The sequence below is a fragment of the Leptonotus elevatus genome, chromosome 21, assembly GCF_054856555.1.
Source record: "Leptonotus elevatus isolate MCC_2025b chromosome 21, RoL_Lele_1.0, whole genome shotgun sequence".
Classification (NCBI taxonomy): Eukaryota; Metazoa; Chordata; class Actinopteri; order Syngnathiformes; family Syngnathidae; genus Leptonotus; species Leptonotus elevatus.
In genome coordinates this window covers 14,681,810-14,704,144 of record NC_141259.1, presented here as the reverse complement: position 1 = coordinate 14,704,144, position 22,335 = coordinate 14,681,810, and the positions used below count along the sequence as shown (strand labels likewise).

Sequence of the window (22,335 nt, the reverse complement as noted above, 5' to 3'; positions counted from 1 at the left end):
AAATGAGCAAAAACAACAGGGAAATGTCAAAGCATCATGTACTTGTTAGTAAGCAATTTGCCGCTATTTATTTACGCACGCACGGAGCGGAAACAGTTGGCGATGAGAATTCCCACTGACGTTAATCAGGCGCCGTGAAACCACGTCAACTACTTTTTATTTTTTTTTGTTCATTTGCTTTTGAGGGAAAAAGAAATCCTCAGATGCCACAAAAGTTAACTTTACAGAAATTGATATGGTAAAAACCCGATTATGCAGTAATGAACGTTTTCCAAAACAATATGACTTTTCAGCCAGCGTAGAGAACTCAAATTATTATTATCATTAGCAATAGTGCTGGCACTAGCATGCTAACACATTTTCTGTTTAGAGGAAAGTTTCTCTCAATGATGTCTTATTTTGTTTTATTATCTGAAAACAACAAAACCATTCCCATCATTTCTCATTTAAAAAGAACATTTAGAGATACATGCTGTTCTCTGGATTGGTGATTTATTTTGTATTAGTTTTTTTTTGTCTGATAGATTGAAATACATTTTGGCTAGCTTGTGGCTAATTAAAAGCAAACAAGACACTGCTAATGTAGCTGAGCATGTGCTAAGGACAAGACTTGTGTGTTCAAACAACATTGTTTGAATCCTTGAAGTGCTCCACGAGCACCAAACACAACATTGTACGAACAGTTTACATGTTTACGTGCTAAATGTTTACTAACATTTAGCATTGTTGCTAGCATGCTAACAGTTGTAGCTAGTGAAAGCAGAAGTTCCATAGAAATGTGTTTTCCTTACTGCAAGCCAGCAAGTCAACGAGTTCAAGTGATTATGGGGTGAAATGGCCCCTTATTGTCATGAACAAAAAAAGCACGTATAGAACTTACAGAAATCACATGTTGTTTACGCTAAAGAAACCAGGTTGCGCTGCAAACAAAAGATCCACCTGACCGCTTTCAAATTGCCTTCAGCTATTATGACTTTTCCGTCTTTGTGTCGAGGCCTCTATTGCAACCCTGTCACATTTCTCCGTAAGCCATTACCTCTCCCTGCGTGTTTGGAAATCGTATCTAATTATCTCCCAACAAAAGATCGGCAAAGTACCCGCGCGCCACACCCACCTGTTTGTTTGTTTGCGCCGCTCTCGAGACCACCAGGGGGACAGCGGGCCACGCAATCTGCTTCGAGTGATTGAATCGCCACAATGGCCTCGACGGCAAATGGTCATCAGGACGGAAAAGAAACGACCAACCCCCCCCCCCCCCCTCCGCCTCGCCCCCCCCCCCCCCCCCACCCTACACATCTTCTTCTCAGCCTGCTTTTGTGTCAAAGAACAAACACTGGCGCTATTGTGCGGGACACTCGCGGCCTTCATGCAAATAGTGGGCCCTCGAAGACCCCGCACGCCCCCCCCACCGCAACCCGGACGTACCAATGGATTTCTATTTCTCTCGCTGTCATTCTGCGGAACAATTGAGCGCTTTCTTGGAACGGGGACGGATGATAATTCCCCCACTGTCGGGCAAACGCTTGTGCGAGTGATAGGAGCGGGAGTAACAGGCGAGGGGGTTGCGATTTGTAACGCACGCCTCCACTTGATAAAACTGACCGAAGAAATTGAGTTTGGGATTCTTTTTTTTTTTATGGAATTTTGCTCCAGATTGCAATACATTTGATTTGTGTAAGATGGCGCTAGTGAAGCGAGAGAGGCTAAAGAATGGGGCCAATCTTTTTCGGGATTGTGTTTTATTAGCCAACGGACAATCTATCAGCTGCTAGAAAACGACAGTAGCTTGTTTACTTTCAAAGTCGAGCTCAAAACAAGTTGCAGCTAGCAACAGCACTACAATTAGCATCAGGCATTCCAATACAAGCAAGGCTCGTTTGCTTAACGAAGAAAACTCGTTCAATTCCTCGATGGACAAGTGATCGCCATCATCCGCCCTCTCGAATGCCCATCACGCCAAAGAAAACACTACGTTGGCCCCAATGATTATAGTCACCGCGGTGGAGGTAAAAAGTCAAGTACATTCATTCCAACTGAGCTAATTATACGCCTACATGTAATGGATGCCATCATTATACCTTTTAAAAAAACAGGGCGACGTTAATGTCGCCCCCGGGTGCGAGCGAAGGGAGCGCCCGGAGTTTGTCGATTCTGACGGCGAATCAAAGGAAGAAATGTCAAGACCCGCTTGGTGACATTTAAACCCGGCCCGCGCGTAAGCCTTGTCTAATTGAGCCTCACCTCATTAGAATGACGCCAGATGAAAGATTTGGTTTGGAATTTATTTACATTCCGTGAACGTGGCGGCGACTGCCGGGTGACATTTGAGGGCTGGGCACATAATGAGCGCGCAGGAACGTTCAGCATATTCGCTGCCAGACAAAAGGTGATGCGGTCAAATCGCCGTGAATGCTGACTGGAACGTTGATATGAGCGTCGTATACAATGTGTTCGGCGGCATGGTGGACACGTGGTTACTAGATGGCACATCTGCCTTACAGTTCTGAGGTTACTGGTTTAAATCTAAAAAAAAAAGAAAAAAAAAAAAGTATTTTCTTCTAAAAACTGAAATAGCAAAGCTGCACGAGTAATTGACGCTACCCCAAAATTAACCTTAGTTGCCAAGAGATGGCAGCAAAGTTTTATATTCGACCGACATTTGGCCTAAGAAAATAGGAACGTTTTTCAATGAACAACATAGAATCAGCTAAAGAAAACTAATTGGCCAACGGGTGCATTTATGAATAGTGAGTTGTGAATATGCGGGGAACAATGGAAGGCAGCGACGTGTTCACAGTGACTAAGAAAAAGCTAACACTTAACTGATACAAACACTAAGTAATCAGAGGTGACAAATCCAGGTCCAGAAAGTATAAACCACAGTTAGGCTTTAGCCACCGGTGCTAGCTAGCTAGCTAGCACGAAAACGGAAAAAATTAGCGATAAGGCTAAGGCCAAACTGTGGCAGGGTTTTTACTTTCTGGACCTGGATTTGCCACCTCTGTAAGTAATACTCTGAACATTAGCGTCAAATTAGCTTACTAGCATTTTATGATATTTTTTTTGCAATTATCTGCAATATTAAAAAATACTTTGGCTGCTTTTTATCTAAACATGAAACTAATAAAAATGGGAGAGGCCTACTTTTCATTGAATGGAGACTATAGAAAAGCTAACATACCTTAGCCAATGATAGCAGCTTATTTGTGTTTTAAAAAATGGTTTGATCTTTAAGGCAGGCGCCATTTTACATAAAAGTGAAAAACAAGTCTGACCATTAGTGTTAGCACTAGCATGCTAAAAAAATGACTTTTTGAAAGTCATTTTTGTTTGTCATCTAAAAGTTTAAAGACGGAGGCGTAAACAGGAAATGTAACAGATGGCCCCCATATTGCGTTCCCGGCATGTTTTATTGAGGTGATTATTGCCGATCTTTTTTCCTGCCTGAATCTCCCCGACTTATTTCCTCATTAAGCGCGGATGCAAAGTTCACCAGGCGGATGTGACGCAGTCATCGCGCCGGTCGGATGTGCCCTTCAAAGCTCACATCGGCATGTGCGCGTCGTCGTCGTCCCCGTCGCCGCCTCTGCGAGGGATAAAGCGTGGTTGGCATTCCGCTCGTGCCGGCCGCGGCGGATTTGATGAGGATGTCGCATTAAAAATGCATGCGCCTCATATGTTCTTTGGCCTTTTGTCTCTCCAGCCGTGGGAAACGAGCGGACGCCGCTGACAAATAAGGACGAGGCTGACGCCGCACTCGTTTGTCAACCGCGCCCCGCATCCCGCTGATGGAGTGGGAGAGATACTGCCTCGCAAACCAGAAATATGAGACATTATTTCCACAGTCCTGATTGTTTCTATTGTGTAAGGTAGAGGTTACGTGGCGAGCTCGATGCATGAGGTAAGCGGACACACTTAAGCCGCCAGCAGTTATCACCACAGCACATGGTTTCTTTAATGACAGTGGGAATTTACGTTGCCGCGGTCGCGCACGGATCGTTGCTTTCATTTGGGAGTGTGCTACGTTTAACTCGTTCAAACCCAAAAACGTCTAAACTTGTTTTTTAAAACTTTGTCCTTCACTCCCCAAAAATTTTTTATATGTTGTTTTTTTTTATTTATGTTTTTTTAATGCAAGAGCATACAGAAGGCTTTGATGTAACTTCTGACATGAAGAGGTGGCTTAAAGCAATGGTAGTTATGACAAGAAAAAGGGCAAGCAGGTGGCAATAGAGTATAAGAGATCAGCCATGGCCATGTTGCAAAAAGCTGTTTGTGACAGTGTTTTCACCCGGAATGTGAATATTGATGAAACTGCAAAACGGAAACAGATACAAATATACTTTTGTTTCCTGATGAAAGAAGATACTCGAGACTTCCTTTTGGTCGGTTACATGTATTTATAGCAATAGGACACAATATTCTGTGGGCCTTGCAAAATTCGTCAAAATCCAGTAAAACAGCCAGGAGCAAAGGGGGTTCCTTCAGTGAAAATGATAAACGAGTTAAAGGGAATGAGAGGAGCTGCTTCGATTGGTGGCGAACGGAGTCAGCTGTGTCCACGCCGACGGAAAAAATACAGCCCTGCGTGCCAAGTGGACTCAAAATGTCAGAGTGTGAGTCAGCACTAAAATCCTAAGTAACGTTTCATGTTTGGAGAGTGGAAAGTGAAAGGGTGTTTCCAAAGGAAGCAGAAGACCACACACCCCCGCCCACCCCCAAAATCTCAGGGGAAATATAGTTTGGCGTTTGATCGCATGGAATCCATCACGTTGATGATGAATGCATAATTAATTCCCATCATTCTTGTAATCCCCTCCAGATCCCAGTCTGTGAAAATAACATGGTGGGCACACACTGCAGCAAAAGGGCCGCGTCCCAACTTCCAGCCATGACCCAATCCCAAAGTCCAGCTCAAATCCCACCGTCCCGCCGGCCACAGGTAAGAGTAGAAACCAAAGGCCGTACACCAAACCACAGCAATCGTTCGTTTAAGGTCTGCAATCCGTTGGTAGGACAACAGGAAAGAAACTCAAAACGGAGACGCCATTGCAATTTGCAAACATTGCAGGCGTCATAAGATCTCTACCTCCTGGCTAGCCTGGCCATGCAAAGGTCACTGACCTCTAGAGCCAGGTCATCGCTTACCATAATAGTTATTAATTATGAAAATATACCTCGCTGCCATCTCAGCATGTGCTACCCTTTCCTCACTGGATGCAAAACGGGCAAGGTTACAAAGTATTTACACAAATAAGTTGAGCGCGATCGATGGGACGTGCCGCGCCGCCGTACCCTCCGGGATGAGGCCGCCCCGGAAGAATGCACAATCCCGCCGGCCCGCCCTCATTGGAGACGCAGATTGCGTCGGACTGATCAATGAGAAGCGCCCGCCGAGCCATCAATCTCGCCGAATAGGAAGGCGGCGGCATTAGCATGTATTAGCCGCCGTGTCCCGACAACGTCCTCTAAGTTGGCGGGAAGTGATCCGCCCGCGGGACACGCGACACGCGCACCTGCGCGAGCGAGGACGGGGGGGGGGGAGGCGTCATTTAAAGACGGCGGGGACGTATCTGTGATCACGTCGCTGTCACCGCATAAAGCCTCTTTGGGGAAATATATACTCCTACACGTGTTACGGGGAGTTTATGAAAGCTCAACGTCACCTCTCAGCGACCTGCTGCGCACACCGCGCGGGATTTACAGCAGTCGAGAGGATGCACAAATTCGGATGCCGACGAGCCTGAGGGCCACATTCGGGAGGTGCCGGATCACGATTTGGGGCCCGCTAAAGCAAATTCCAGCTTCATGGGTTGGTTGTTTTCATTTTGGTGGAAAATCTGCACCAAAATTATACAAATACTTGGTCACTCTACTTAAGTTCATTTTTTTAGGTATCTGTGCTTGACTTGAATGCAGCAGACACTCGCTATTTGAATACGGTCAACTTTTTTTTTTTCTTTCTTTTTTTTTTTACAGTGTAAAGCACTTTAAATCAACCATGGCTGAATACAAAATCATGTAATAAAGACGGGTAAAACGAAATATTACAAAATAAATTAAGAAACATCACAAGTAGGTTGGTAAGCGAGTAAGTAAATAAATAAACACTTTCTATCAAATGTGAGATATAATTAAAATAAAAATGGAAATCTAGAAGAAAAAAAATAAATAAAAATAATTTCATTTGTTTAACCAGCTAAAGCAATTGGGAACATATTTTCGTTTACAATAAAAAATAATTCCAGTCAATGTTTTTAATGGTCATATGCTTAATTTAAAATCATGTAATAATAAATAATATGAATTACTTAAGAATTACATTTATTGTTGATGTTGATTTTTCATGTACGGCATTCTGGATTTTGAAGGACTTTTTTGCGACTCGATGATGTGCTACGCTGCTCGCGTGTTTGCCAATTGAAGGAGGACGGTGGAGGCACATGCCTTCAAAAAACGGCCAAACGGCCCCAAAAATAAAAGCCGGCGTGCGATGATAAATAATGCAGCCGTTTACAAACGACTTCATCCTCTGACGTTATTTGTAAGCTGCCAACTCGCTGAAGGCTCAGTGAAATGTCAGTTTAAGGGTTGAATATTAACAGCGGTGCGGGAAGCGGCGCCGGCTAATCTTTACCCCCGGGGGCGCGTCGGCTGCTGCGTACCTGCTAAAAAAAAAAGAAGAAAATAATCCCCATCCCCATCAGGGTGAGGTTGTAAAAGCATTGGCTCAATATTTCAATTGGGCAACATAAGACTTGACTGTCCAAGCTGTTCCTCATGATCCCGCCCAAATATGGAATATTCACAGCAAAAAATCTCAAGCATTCCTTGCTTTCATAACACAACAAATACAATGCTGCTGACTAATCTTGCTGCAGTAGGTTCATCTAAAAAAAAAAAAGAAAAAAAAAAGCCTTAAAACAGTTGAGTTTTGGTTTTATACAAAACAAACCCCCCCACCCCCCCCCCCCCCCAATTGGGTTGCTCGAGACATTACTATCTCCTTATTTGAAAACCCGACCGAAAAGTTGGCACAAACAAAACAAAAGTGTTTTTCTTCGTAAATTTGCCACTTTATAAACTCGCAAATTTCCGAGGTTTTTCTCGCAAATTTGCACGTTTTTTTCTCGGAATACTGCCACCGCCCTCTAAAAAAAGATTGATTTATACGTAGCCCTGGTACGCCGTCGTACGGTTCCATTCAGTGCGCTCACATATTTTAAATCAAAAGCGACTTCTCGATTCAAAATTTTTTTTTGTTACAGTCATACTAAATAGCACTTATAAACATCCACAATTATCTTTTTTTTTCTGCATGGAAAATGTAATGTTTGCGTGTTGACGTGTCTCTGGGTTGCATTTGTGTTTCTTGGTACCTTTAATGGTCACATACGAGTCACGTTCTGTACTGGCCTCCGTGCAGCGGCTTTAATGCCAAGTTGAGATTTAAAAGCAGAAAACACAAACACTAATCCCGACGTTTTGTATTTTCATGCCGGCGAGGCGGCGGACTAAACGTCAACAACAACTTTTAGTAATTATCAGGCCGAAGTAATCAATTTCCATCACCGGCGCTCCTGCTGGCATTTACGTTTTGAGGTGGCGAGGATTTGAGGAATGGGAATCGATGGGCGGCCTTCGGGATGTTTGATGCTTTGAAACAAAAAACGGGGGGAAAAACAAAACACTTTGAAGAACGGCTTATTGGAGCAACGCAGTTCGCTTATTTAGAGTCATCGTCGCCTTTGTGTTTGCCTTCGCATGCGTCAGGCCAATCAGCATCTCGTCTGCCCTCGTGCCCCCCGTTGGGTGATTTGTTGTATTTATTCCGTCTGGATTGTACTCTGTCTCCTGTGGCTCATTTGTTGTTGCTTTTTCTTCCCTGCCAACTTGAGTGTTTTTTTTTTCTTGTTTTTTGTTTTTTTTACTCCTCCTTGCCAGGCTCCAGTTGTTCCACAAGTTTTTAATAAAAGATTGCTTTCCTTGTACAACGTGAAGGTGAAAATGTGCTCTAGTCGTCACGATTAAGTTGACATCTTATTCCTTTAGGTGGCAATTACGCCGCATTTCTCTGAAATGTTTCTTGAAATCCGAAAAAATCCCCACAGCTGCTTTTGTTTTGGAGCCATGAAAATCCAAGCGAGGCCGGACACAATTTGAATGGCAATATTATTTTTCCAAGTATTTTTTTCTTCTTCTTGGAGGTCAAACGCGCAGCCTCGCAATAATTTGCCAGAAGTACGGCGCTGGCTTCCAACTTTCCTATTAAGAGCAAGCAGGCCCTTTTTGTGTTTCTTTTTAACCTCGACAAGGCGACGTGAACGGGAAGCTCGCAAAAGCTATTACAACCCTCGCAGGCTCCACGAGGACCGAGCCGGCGGCTCGTGGGGACACCTTGACATTAGCCCGCCAATTAGAAGGCAACAAAAAGAGTGTGAGTGTGTGCGTGTGCATGTGTGTGTGTGTGGGGACATTCACACACAATGGGAGCTGGTCCAAGCTGTACGCATGACGTCTTAATGTACATGTTTGCTATTCCTCTATTGATAGTTGAACTAGTAAAACGTAAATATGTGAATTTACATGCTCAATCCACGCATGTTCCATATCAAAATTACACAGCGGTCCTGCTATTTTGCAATCTTTTTTTTTTTTATATTATTCAGAATGATGGTGTTCTGCCTCCCACTTACGCATTGTGAAAGAAAAAGTGAAAACGGGTATTTCAAGCTGAGCCTACTTTTTGATAAATCCTATTCAATCCTGATTCGTATGCCAACAGAAAGCAACGGTTGAAGATTCCTTTTTTAAATGTATATCTTTTAGCATAATCGTCAGAGTTTTTTATAGGGGTGGAAATCTTTGACTGTGTCACGGTTCAATTCCGATTTTTGTGCCTGCGATTCACAATCATTTCTACTTCAATTTATAGATGTGCAAATAATCGTCATGATCTACTCCAGTCTGACTCGCTAATGCTAATTAGCGCGCTACTCCCGGCACATTTGTCACTCAAAAGTAGGGCTATTCGTACAAAACGCTTCAGGAATGTATACAGAGAAGCATGTTAACATTACCCATCAGCATTTACTCTTCCTATGCTGCAAAAAAAAACCAACTTTTATTGGCACAACTTGATCGTGACTTTTTCCTTCTACTCTCTAATGTGGCTACAATTTAACAGTGTATCAGAACGCGCGGAACCACACTGCCCCTAAGTGGCCAAATTGTGTACCACATGAACAGCGCTCCCAATAAAAGGCGCACACAAACAAGGGCAAGACAGTATAAAATAATTTCAATAAAATGGATTTTGAGACGTTTAAAATCGATTCCGAGTCGTACTAAATGAGAATCACGATTCTTATGAGAATTGTTTTTTTTGGCCATACCCCTCGTTTTAGTTTGGAAATAAATGTATTTGTTTACTGTAAACACACAGGGGGGGGGGGGGGGATCGGCATATTTGTTACACTGTACAACATTTAAGTGCCATAAATGCTCTAAAAACATCACAATATATCACATATTTCACTTGCTTCTGATGGTTTGGAACATAAACCCCGTGACGGAGGGAGGATGACTGTTTACTCTTTTCCGCATACCGTCGTCTCGTAACTTGCTTTGTCTGGTATTAATGCTGTTTTTAAACATGCACCAACATTGTTCATGAAAATAAAGGCTTTATTGACACGAACGTCGCAGCGTGTCATCTCCGTGTCTGGATCTCCACATTCCGAGCTGGCCGCCTGCCCAGCACGTACTTAACTTAGCATTCCGCCCGGCGCATGCTGGGATGCGCTCCAAGTCGCCCGCCAGCACGCGGGCAAGCCGACAAGCGAGGCCGTACACATCTTGTGATGTCTGGAGCCTCCGCAACACTTGAACGACATTAAATAACGGGCTTTGCGTTCATGCCAACGAGAGGCGTATTTTTTTCACTTTAGTTTTTTTGAAACAAACATTTTTAACGATTAAAAAATATAGATAATTTCTAAAGTATAGATTCAATGCCAAGCTGGTTGCAGAAGTAGTGGTAACAAAAAACAAACAAACACAATATTAAAATAAATCTTGCCGCAAATGCTGGCTTCTTACAAAATATCTGTCTCCATCTTTCAAAAGACAAGAAACAAAGTTCCTATTTTGACAAAGGATCTTATTTAAGCTCAACTTTCCTAAACTCAAAAGTGGAGGACAGTCAACACTAGAATGAAGTTGTTTCTATTTCGCACACCAGCCGTGCGCATTTGAATGCCGGAGAAAGCAACAATCGACATGAAACGACATCCGACTGCTGCCTGCGGGCGAACTCGCCTCAAATCAGAGCAAATAAGACGGCCGATTGGTTGTTATTATTCAATACGAGACATGCTTTCATGTTATTCTTACGGCTCGCGCTCGAGTTCTTCCCTTCTGGAAATGTTTTCCTGGCAGCGGCGGAAAGTGTATTTTAACGTAACAACGCAAGTTAATGTGACATCCATAAATCGGCATCAGCGGCGGGGGCAGGCGAATCAGAACCGAGTCCAAGTCGGCGAGGTGGGCCGCGTTGCGTCCTGCCGGCGCAGCTGACTTGACACTTCCTTCATTCCTTCCACACCAGCCGTCTCGTCATGCCACACTCCGCATTCCGCATCTTGCTTGATTTGAGTATTGGCGACCTGCTGCTGAGGCGGCTCGGGAGGGCCGAGACCTCTGCCAAGACCCAAATGTTTATTCGGGCTTCAATGTTAGGGAGCAAACTATTTCCTGGTTCACGGAAGTGCCTCCTATTTTCTCCAATTATCTAATCCATATGCTAGTACTACTTTGTACCGTCTACTTTTTAACGGCCCTTCTCAGTAATACATGCGTGTGATGAAAACGCTAAACTACTTATATATGCTGAACAGAGCTAACCTAAGACCCGATAAATATTTTATAATTCATAGGGTCTCAATTGTTGCAGAAGCTTGAAGCCCGGGCTCTTAATCTCTTGAAAAGAAAATGCCGGTAAATTATGCTAGGCAAAGTGCAATTTCTACAGAAATTGCGCGGGAATTCTGAAAAGCTGAATGCTAGTATTATTATTATTATTATTTCAGTGAAATTATAATCCATTTCCTGATATGATAGTTCGTTTACATGTATATCACTTAGCATAATGGCCATGGATGTATTTGCCATGTACAGTTGCGGGTGGGATTTGAACCTGCGACCCGCTGGTTACAGGACAACACACTTTACCGACTGCAACTGCACCTGGCAATGATAATGTATGGAAGTGGGAGTGGAAAGTTCAATGTCAGTCCCATTGAAAATGAATGGCGAAAAGTTGATATTTAACATTGAATTGCGCGAACGCTGTACGTAATGTGGAATCAAGACGATATACCGTACAGAACAAACTCATTGCATCATCCCCTCTCCAACTGAGCCGCACTGGATCGAATAAAATCGTAATCTCACTTAACTGAACCAAATCATTCCGCTTTATAATAATTTATATTATATTTATATAAACCGCCCTTGAATATATTTGACTGGAGAGATGCACATCATTTACATATATAGCATACCATATGTGATGCTAACGCCCGTACACATGAACATTCGCATCAAAATGAGCGCCAGCTTTCCAATTGCTCGTCACACGAGCCCCCCCCCCCCCCCCCGCCCCCTCCCATCCAAAAAAAATAAGTCTTTGCCGGACGTCCCCGAGCCTCAGGTGGACCAGCTCACGGCGGCGGCGTGTTGATGGATGGCGCCGATGCTTATCGGCCGCGCTGCGCAACACGCGCCTAATTGCAATTGATCTTCTTTTGCTGTAACATTAATCCTGTCGTTGCCGCCCACCCGCGCCCGGACCGCTTTCAAAAAAGCTCACTCATAAACCATGATGTCATCACATAAACCCGCTAAACTCCTTAATTCAGCCAAAACCTCGTCAACCAACTGAGACAACATTTGCAATCTCTACATTTACTCATCTTAATTGGCTTCATTTTAGCAGCGCTGCTAATCGATATTTGCTAATGTGGTGCACCGGGGAGTTGAAATTAGGATTTCAAGCAAGGGTTAGGATTTCTAATTAGGATTTTGCCGTGCCAGATTCAATACATCAATGTACGGTTTTGCATCAGATAACCAAATTAGGGTTTCAAGTTCGGGTATCATCAAGTTTGGGTTTGTAGTTGGGGTCTTAATTAAAGCTTGCAACGTTTTCAAAACACTGTTTATGTTCTTAGATAGGAGTCAGCTGACCTTTTTTTCTAGCTCGGAAAAGATTCAGGTGGTCAGAATCAGCACCGCGGGCCTCCGTTTGGAATGGGAATGGTTGAAGCTAGCTGTTATGTCCTGTCAAATGTGAAATCAAAGGAGCTACTGACAAGCTAACGGATTGAATTCTCATGACCTAAAAGCTTTAAGCTTCTCGTCTTTCATAAATGTGGGAATGAAATGGCGCTAAATGTACAACGTGGTTAAATTGATCTTGCCTCGCCAGGAGATCGGCACCCTTAAACCTCTGACTCTAGAACCGCCCCCTGGTCCTAACTGCAAATTATAAACTAGCACTGAGCCCAGTCGTATCCGTTTGTTGCAATAAAGAGCATGCGCACGTGATGAATGGCCCCCTAATGCTATGATGAATGACATTATGCGGCACTTTGTCAGGCACGGCTGCACGCCGCGCATTCTAAACAACCTCCGCGCAATAAAATGCCGGCCGGCCGCCATAATGACGCCGCTGCGGCCACAAACTGTGGCAACACTCGCCCACGGGGGAACAAAATCGGCGGGAGGCCTTGGGAGAGGCCGCGCGGTAAATAAACGAGAGCTGAGATCAACGTGTCGGCGCTAATGAGCGCTCGCACGCGCCGGGGAGCTGCGGAGTTGCGGCGCAGGGAACGTAAACGAGCATTGATAACTTCACGCCTGGCGTCGTCACATGCCTGATTATCGCGAAACTTTTTATTTTATTTTATTTTTGCTGAGAGAGCTCAGTATTGTTCATTCGGTAATTTTACCGATTCGACATGTCATCATCATTGCTCTCTCTTATTTTATTGTGTATGTGCGTGAGTATGTGCATGTGCGTGTGTGTGTGAGTGTGTACTCATTAATTCACCTAAAACCTATTAAAAATCCAATACCGTTCACCTAAACCGAACACTTCAGAATCCAGCTCGAGTCGTGAGGTTGTCAGGAGACCCGAGGAAGGATCAAAGAAAAGAAAGGAAAGCGAAATCCAGCAATTCAGAAAGCGCACATAGATAAGTCGTTTATAAAGATAACTACTGCAAAAAAATTAATAAATGTAAAAACTGATTTTTCATGTTTATTATTATATATATATATATATATATATATATATATATATATATATATATATATAATTATTTATTTTTTAAATAATTAAAATTATATGTTCTATGCAGCCGCACTATTCTAAACAGGGCATTGCAAACATCACATGACCAAATCCAGAAACCAGGTGAGCTGTGATTGGCCGTTACCTGAGCCCGCCCAGCACTGTGATGTCATTTTCAGTGGACAGCAAGTGTCAAAATGGCCACCCACTGGGATGGATAAAAATGGGTGCTTAATTCTCATTCCTCAAATGCAATATTAATCAGAATGCCATTTTTAGACCAGCTGGGCCGTATAGAGCATATTATTTGTCAATAATTTTTTTTCCCCCTTAAAGAAATTTGAGAAAACTACATTTCGAGATAATCGTAAAGTTGGTAAAACTTAACTCTCACTCGTCAAACTGGATTCTTACACCACAATGCAGCTTCAGTGACAATTCCGCGTCGAACGAACGTCGAAAATATTTCCGTCCTTTTGTCCTGAATTTCCTTTTGACCGCCGTAAAAATGCAGCAAACGTTTACCATCGTTAATACACATTTGCTTTTAAGTACTTTTTAACGGCCGTCTTACATCTTTACGACTCCTTCTAATTGGACATTTTGAACCCACTATAAAAGAGGAGAAGCGACTACATAATGTCACACACGCTTGCTGGTTGTTTTGGATACTTGCAGGCCATAATATTAGGTACACCTACATCGTTTACTTCCAGTCTTATACAAGGGGGACCCTAATGTTATGACCAGGACGTTCACTCCAGGGGGACAAACTTTGTTCATTTATCCTCGCCGATTTCTACATAGCTAACAAGATAAGTCGCGCTCGGCTTTACGCCTCCGAGAAATGTTAAGCACGGCTACCAAAAAACAAAACAATTAGGCTAAATGCAAATAAAATACAAGTCATTGCCTCCATCGGTCTTTGTCCCTGCTCGCCGGCTAACTCAATGTCTTCGGCTGCACTCGAATAAACCTCGAATAGGAAAAAAAAAAAAAAGAAGGAGTCTTGCAAATGTTTATGGAGGAGACGTAGACTGGGAAGCGTTAAATATAACGAGCTGTGTGCTTAAAAGCCATTGACGCTAATAGTTTGTGTTTGCTGTAAACGGGCAAATAAAGCGCGACCGTCAGCGGACGAATCCATTTTGTGCAATTATATCGAAAAACTCATAACCGAGTTACTAAAACCAAAAGGACATTCCGAGAAGGACAGAAAATGTTAACAATTTAGGTCACTTGCCGACACGGCAATTAGGTGCAAATAGACGGGTTGACTCGATAGCAATCCTCAAAACGATAATCAAACTGCTGGTACGTTCCACAACACGCAAACAAAAACACCATGAGAACGAAGCTGTTCTACTGAACGGTGAAATCAATTAAAAATATATATATATAACGAGTCCCTGTATGGATCGGTTTCAAACACCACTGGCATACAAACTCAAATGAGAACTTTTCAGCAAGCGTGTGCGCTCGTTCGTCCCCCTGCCTTGTAAACGGAGACATGAAAAATGCATCCAAGTTGTGGCAGCGCATGAATAAAAACATGAAAGGCTTCCACCGCAGCAACCTCTTTTGAACTGAAAGTGTCGACGGATATGTTCCAATATTCGCTTGTCCTTAAATATGTTTACGATATGTGTGCTCTTCGCGCTGCCAGGGCGGCACGGCAGCCATTTTTATGACATCGGCTTACTTTGCTCTTGAATCTTGAATTCTTTGAGCCTTCGCAAGTGCATCGATATCTGCCGACAAATCTTGAGTAACGGCAAATTTCAAGTGGTTGTCCGTTTGTCCTCCAGTGGACAAAATTACCAACAGCAGTTACACTGTAAAAAAAATTTATTTTTATTTTTTTATTTTTTTTATTTTTTATTTTTTCCTTTTTTCTTAAGAGCTCAGTATTGTTCATTCGGAAATGTCATCATCATTGCTCTTTTATTTTTATTTATTTTTATTTTTTTTTATTTTTTGTGTGTGTGTGTGTGTGGGTGAGTATGTGTATGTGCGTGCGTGCGTGCGTGCGTGCGTGCGTGTATTTGCTAGCTCACCAGAAAACCTATTAGAAAAAATCTGTAATTTTTTTTTAAATAATTTCAGCCATTGTTATTGTAACTTAAAAGGGGAAGTCAACCCCCCAAAATTTGGGGGACAATAATATGTTCTATGCAGCCCCACTTGTCAATTTTTTTTATTCTGCAGAAAAATCCAGCCGTTTTTTTAATCCATCTCAGGGGGGCGGCCATTTCCGTTTTGCAGCAATTAGCATTAGAATATAAGCTAGGTTTTATCAATATTCACATTCCTGTTGATCTCTTATACTCTGCTGGCCATTTTTGTAATAACTACCGTTGCTTCAAGCATTCTCTTCAGTTCAGAGGCTGCATTAAAGCCTTCTGTATGGTCTAGCATAAAAAAAAAAAACATAAAAAACATAAATACGTTTTTGGGCGTGAAGGGCAAAAATATTTAAAAAACATATTTACACATTTTTGGGTGTGAAAGAGCTAATGTGCCACACATACAGTGCCTGAAAGTTACATTTACAATATCATATGGCCTTTAGTGGAGTAAATTAATAATTTTACAAACAATTTATTATTTATTTTACAGGTTAAAAAAAAGGGGATTTGAGGAACCTTAATTTGAAAAAAAGTGGTGATTTGGTGGACGAACACACCAGATTAGTCTGCTATCTGCCGCTAATTGCCGGTGCAACCGTTATGTTGGAACAATTTACATCTTTCTTGCTTCATTTGACTCTTATGTTAACAATCTTTTTTTATTTTTACAGTAGCACTTTGACTGAAAAATTGCAGGTAAAAATTGCCGGACTGGACCCAATGACGGGCCGGTTCTGGCCCGCGTGCCGTACATTTGCCACAGTGATCTGGAAATATCATGGACAATCGTAATAGCTAGGGAATCTTTGACTTCTCACGATTCGATTCCGATTTTTGTGTGTGTGATTCGATTCAGAATCAATTTTGGATTTTGAATCGATTTTTGATTCAAAATGATTTGATTGACAATGATTTCTGCTTCAATTTATAGATGTGCAAACAATCGTCACGATCGACTCCTGTCTGACTCGCTAATGCTAATTAGCGCACTTTTATCACTCAAAAGAACGGCTATTCATACAAAACGCTTCAGCATCTTAACATTACTCACTGCCACATGCTTTTCCTAAATATGCCATAAATGAGTGAAAATGTAAGATGGGGACGCCATTTTTCTCAAGTGCTGATCAGCGAGACGAAGTTTGAACTCGATGCAAACAAAAGTGTTATTGGGCCAGCGTATAGACGAGACTTTCTTAAGCTCGGCTGGGCTTGTCAGTAAAATCAAGGCAGACGTCGGTGATGATCTCGTCAGTCTGCTCTCACATTAGCTCGTCTGCCTTTCGTATTGATTAAAGGCAAATTTCGCCCTGATGAATTCATTTCTGTTATCACCCGGCAGGGACGCCGAGGTGACAGGGTCCAGTCGATTGCCCCCCCCCCAACACACACACGCTTTCAATGACGGCCGCTCGCTTGACTGGAGCCGTCACAATCTCTGAGGTTCTCGGCACCCGAGCGAAGATTCAAATAAAGGCGAGTGCCTTTTAATTACATCCGCTAATAATAATCCACCCCCCCCCCCAAAAAAAAAAACTCTTTGGGCTTTGTTCTCAGACTGGCTATCATTTTGGTGTGAGCTTGAATGCTCGCAATTATACATAATGTTCCTTTGAAGGGACCCGACGGCACGGTCCCCTCGCTCAAATGTGCTTCGGCTTTCCCCCCCCCTCCGTTTTCTTTTATCGGAAATACGTTTAAGCGAAACAGACGGGACGTGGAGCTACATCACCCGGCGGGGGGTAGGGGTGGGGGGTCGTCGCGCCGGCTTGATTTATGCGGCGCTATCGCCGGCCCTAATGGTAATATAGCACAGGTAATTGAAAAGAAAATTGAATTAGGTCAACACGAGCGGTGACGGTCGTCGGGTGTCACAGCAGGTCTTTTACGAGCGCGTCACTCGGCCGACGCGGGCGCACAATAAGCCGTCTCGCTGCCAAGTCAAATATCAAACCGCTATCCTAATTGTTGCCATTTTTCAGTGGGACGCAAACGTGTCCGTCGACACATGCGGCTTCGTTACTGATGAGCTGCTTGTGACTCCCGCGACTGCACGAGCAGTCAGACTAATAAACAACGCAAGTATAAGCACAAAAAGTCTTTTTAATCCAATTCTTCACTTTGAATTGAAAAAGCGTTGTCTTCTCGTATTCGCCATCTCCATGCAACTTAAAGAAGGGTTCCTTTAGTTTGTCTCGTTTTGCTAACATGCAGTCACTCGACTCAACTCTATATTTATAGAGGGGAGAAAAAAAAAAGCACAGCTGTTTTCTTAAGATGGAACCCAGGGGCAGCAGATACAATGAAAACAGCAGAGGCCCCGGAATTGAACCCTGTGGCACGCCATACGTGCCGTTATACATGTGATTTCATATTAGGGATAAAGGGCCAGGCCGATTATCGGCGCAGATATTGGGCATTTTGACGAATATCGGTATCGGCCTATCTTTTAAAATCTGATGGCGGATATAAGGTAAATCTAAAACCATTTTGATCTCAGGGAGCTATTTATTTATTTACATTTTCAGTTACCTTCATAAAAGGATGCTACTGACCTTTTGAACTTTGTGAAACATTTGTTGTTGTTTGACATTAAAACTAAGAAATGTGAAAGTTTAACATTTCAGGTATTTTTAAATTTTTGGGGGGAGGAAATTACCATAGAAAACTATGGTATTTACATGCTTATGTTTCCAATTAACATTTTAAGATATACTAATAACCCTGAGAGCTCCCTGATGTCAATCATCTAAGATAAAATAAACTTCTACATTCTGAAAAGACATTACAACAGAGTCAAGATTGTCATTTGTATTTTTTTTTTAAACAATTTTTTTAAAGCTAATACATTATTTATTTTCAGTAAAAAAAAAAATCAAAAAATAATAATAATAATTTGATCCCAAATCCAGCCCCCTGCTCTCTGTTGGGAAAAGTGTACATTGTCTAACAGGATAACCTGACACTTTGTGCTGTTACTTTGTATTTTTGTGTATAAGACTCTGTTTTCTAACTCACGCGACAGAAGCCGCAATAAGTTAACCGCTACTTAACGAGTCAGATTGGACAAAATGCAGCTAATTTCCTGTGACAACGGGTTCCTTCATAGCCACTACAGCACAAATAAATCAAATCAAATGAAGAGTTTCAACTGTGCTCTGAGATGAAGAGAATAAATAATCAACTGTAAATGAGTATAAGACGCTAGCGGGCAGACGCAAGAAGGAGCCATTACTCATTGGGAGGCTCGCTAATGACACGCAATGCAATTAACAGATAGCAAAATTAATTAACTGGGATTTGCCGCGACACCTCGGCGGCTCCTCCACTTTAACTCTGACTTTTTGCAACAAGTCCAGAGTGGTTTCCACTTTGTTTTGACATTCAATTAGGATCTTGTCACTATTCATCGCCGACCATTTTGATGAGCAAATTGCACATTTATAGTGTCCCTGATGTGTTACGCTTAGCCGTTTAAGTGTTTACGTGCTTGTACTAAAAAAGAAAAGTCAGAGATATTCAGGTGAAAATTCAGGATGACCCTGAACGGCACTAAAACCTTTAGAGTAGGGGTGTCAGGTGATTACAATTTTTAATCGCAATTAATTGCATGACTTCAATAATTTAATCACCATTAATCGCAAATTTTTATATCTGTTCTAAATGTACAATAAAAATATAGTTTTAAGTTTTCATACTCTTGATAGCATAAAAGTGGGAAAAATATTTAAACTAATAGAAATAAAATAAATAAATAAATATGGCTATGAAATATGGCTGCATCTTTTAGTCAATGATACAGTAATTTCATAATAATTCATAAAATTTAGTTACAATTAAAAAGTAAAAAACTAGTGTGATATTGATTTGGGTTGAGGTAAAAAAAAATCTGCCACTAGATGGCATTATTGCATTTGTAAGACGTTGGTGACAGCTCAGCGCGTTTTCTTTGCATATTAAGAGCCATCTCCTTTTTAACTTAAAGTAACTTGTGAAATTCTGCACATTTTTAAAATTGTAGAATACCCAACTCTCCACAAATACATGCATTGTTATTAAATGTATTGCTGTTAAATTTTGATGTTGAATTCCCCCAGTACAGGCTTTTCAAGTAAAGGGCGATTTAAAAAATTAGTGGCGTTAAAGGAACTTTAAATTAACTCAAAATGAACACACTAATTTTGACACCCCTAGTTTAGAGCTGAATTAATTTGACCTTCTCAAATTCACTGCCGGAGTACTTTTCCCACACCTTACTGTTTTTTTGTTTTGTTTTTAGCAAGGAGCAGAACAACATTCCAAAGTTGACAAAAGGTCAAACGGAGTCCACTTACAAAGGTTAAAGTGCATTTTAGTTTCCTAAAACGTCACCCCACAGCCAAACATCACAACTTTTTTGTGAGTCGAATATTTTGGGTTGCAATTCCAAACATGCTTCCTTGCCCCATAAAAGCGCTACAAACGTGTCCAGTTCCCCGACTTTACAACTTATTGCATTCAACAAGCATTTGCTGCAATTTGACGTCCAAGTAGAATGCATTTTTATTGCCTGGTATTGCACACCTGCTGCTGGCGCCGGTAACGACTGCGAGGGAATATTGACAGAGCGGCAAAGCCAGATGAGATACGGCAAGTTTACGCGGCGGCAACGTCAGATATTAGCGCGTCGCGCAGCTGTCAGAGGAGAAAACGAAAGCAAATGAAAGTCTAATGATACGCCCGGCATGCTGAACGAGATGTTCCGCCAGCAGCTGACTTACGGTCATTGTTGTACCGCCATTGGATGCACTCATGCTAATTGCTAAGGCTAATTTTCTCACAATACAATACAATACAATACGGAATCATGTTAGCATCTGCTTCAGGAATCCTTCACTTATTTTTGGTTTACTATTAACAAATTCATTGAAATCAATTTGAGGTAACAAACGACGCAATGTGCTTGTCCTCATGGGAAATGTGGTCTTCCTTCACGCATAATAATACCACTTTTGTCTATATGGCGTCGCCATAATCAACATAAGCTGAAAGTTCCTTAGTGTTTCTTTAATAAACAGTAATCAGGCGGAAATACTTTTGTAAATCACTTTGATACAAAATTCTAATGAATCCAACTAGTCGATGAATCGATGAATCGAAAGATTAACTGTTTCTAAAAATAGCACTGTGACACACTTGCAGTGCCTTTTTTATTTTATTTTTTTATTAAATCATCTATTTATTTTAAGTTTTATTGTTGTATATATGATATTTTAGTGTTTTGGGATTCTTGTTTGTGGCATTTGTAGTATAAACAATGAATATAGCCAATCAAACATTTAAATTTTCTTGCATTTTTAATAATGTTACAACAATTTCCTTAAGAATATGTAAGACTAAGGTCTACTACACTAATAAGATTAAGAATAAGATTTTTAAGGTATGAGTGCGAGTGCTTATGATGTCATGTCATACTGTGTACGTATTTGTATTTAATTTGCTTTACTCTGTTGGCTGAATCGGTTCAAAATGTCCTTATATGGATAAATAAAGGTTGAATAAAATACATTTTAAAAGAGATGACGTGCTTGAACATTTTCAAGGAGCCATGCTTTAAAATGAACAAGAAGTTGTCCATTTTGGTTGGAAGCAGCCATTTTGGGAATACATTGAATAAACTCCTACCCAAATGAAGTCCATTTGGAAGCAGCTTTCATAGACAGATAGACGATGCTCAATTATGAATGATTTCAGCGTCATTTCATGTGGATGAGGTCAAAATGTGGTCATTTGTCATATTTGCTTATCCATGTAAAACACACGCTCATGAAAATATCAATATCCATGTATCAATATTTCACTCTTCCTTGCATCCTCAAGACTAAGCAATGAAGCTTATTGGGGTGGACACTTGAAGCCTTGAGGGGACACATGAAAAGAAAAAAAAAAGGGGGGGGGGATAAATAAATCCACTTTCGCTACCTGAGCGCTAAATATATTCCGAAGCCTCCTCTGCGCTTACATGATGCTAACACGTTTGGGCGGGAAAGTTCCTCCCGAGGAAGCAGCGCTGTCGAACACGTCGCCTCGGCCGCGTGCCCTCGACGGGTATGCAAATGAGGCTGTGATGTGTGGAAACGGAAAGATGTTGCCTCATCAGAGCAGGAAGCAAAAGTTAGCCGTCAATTCAACTGCGGCTCCCACAGCCCTTTACCCAGACATGACTAACGGATGTGTGATCAGCGCTGCCGAGACGGGCAGCGGACCAGCCAGGCGAGGGTGTGTGTCAAGAACATTTCATCTGGGAAGAAGAAAAATCCAGGTTGGGTTCTTCTGCTCGATGCTAATCATGCGCTGCATGCCGACTGTGCTTGTGCCCGGTGGAAACGTTGTCAAACTGAGGGAATAATTCAATGCCACCTTGAAATTTTTATCATTTAAAAAAAAAGAAGAAGACTTTTTACGCAAGAAAACAATGATGCACAGGACACTAATCTTTTGCGATTTGGGGGGTATCAATAAACCCCTTTTTCACCTTATCAATTATCCTCATTGATCTAATGATTTCATACACACATCAAACCGATAGCCATGTACACATTTTCACATAATTGTTTTTATTGCAACTTTTCACAGTGAAAAACTTAATTTTTTCAAATTGACAAATTGTTCTTGTTAATGTATTATTTTATTAATTGATTTTATTGATTTATTTAATTGTAATGTAATTTATTATTTATTAATATTATTAACGATTTATTATTATTATTATTGATTTAAATTTGTATTATTTATTTGGTAGCTAAAAAATAGAAGAAACAAAGCGCGCTCTGAGCATCTTTTGCAGACATGACTAATGGATCTGTGATC

The 22,335-nt window shown here is 41.6% G+C and overlaps 1 protein-coding gene across 3 annotated transcripts in view; it reads right to left on the bottom strand.

The window, feature by feature from the left end:
• The window catches only part of cdh19 (cadherin 19, type 2), a 122,637-nt gene that overhangs the window by 18,498 nt on the left and 81,804 nt on the right, over nt 1-22,335 (bottom strand). The window contains exon 1 of one of the 3 annotated variants that reach the window (XM_086066283.1): nt 1,115-1,229. The exons of 1 other annotated variant lie outside the window; for it this stretch is intronic. The gene's annotated coding sequence lies outside the window, so the exon portion shown is untranslated. Of the gene's footprint in view, nt 1-1,114; nt 1,230-22,335 lie in introns of those variants that run through there. One more of the 3 variants, XM_086066282.1, reaches the window with a different exon arrangement.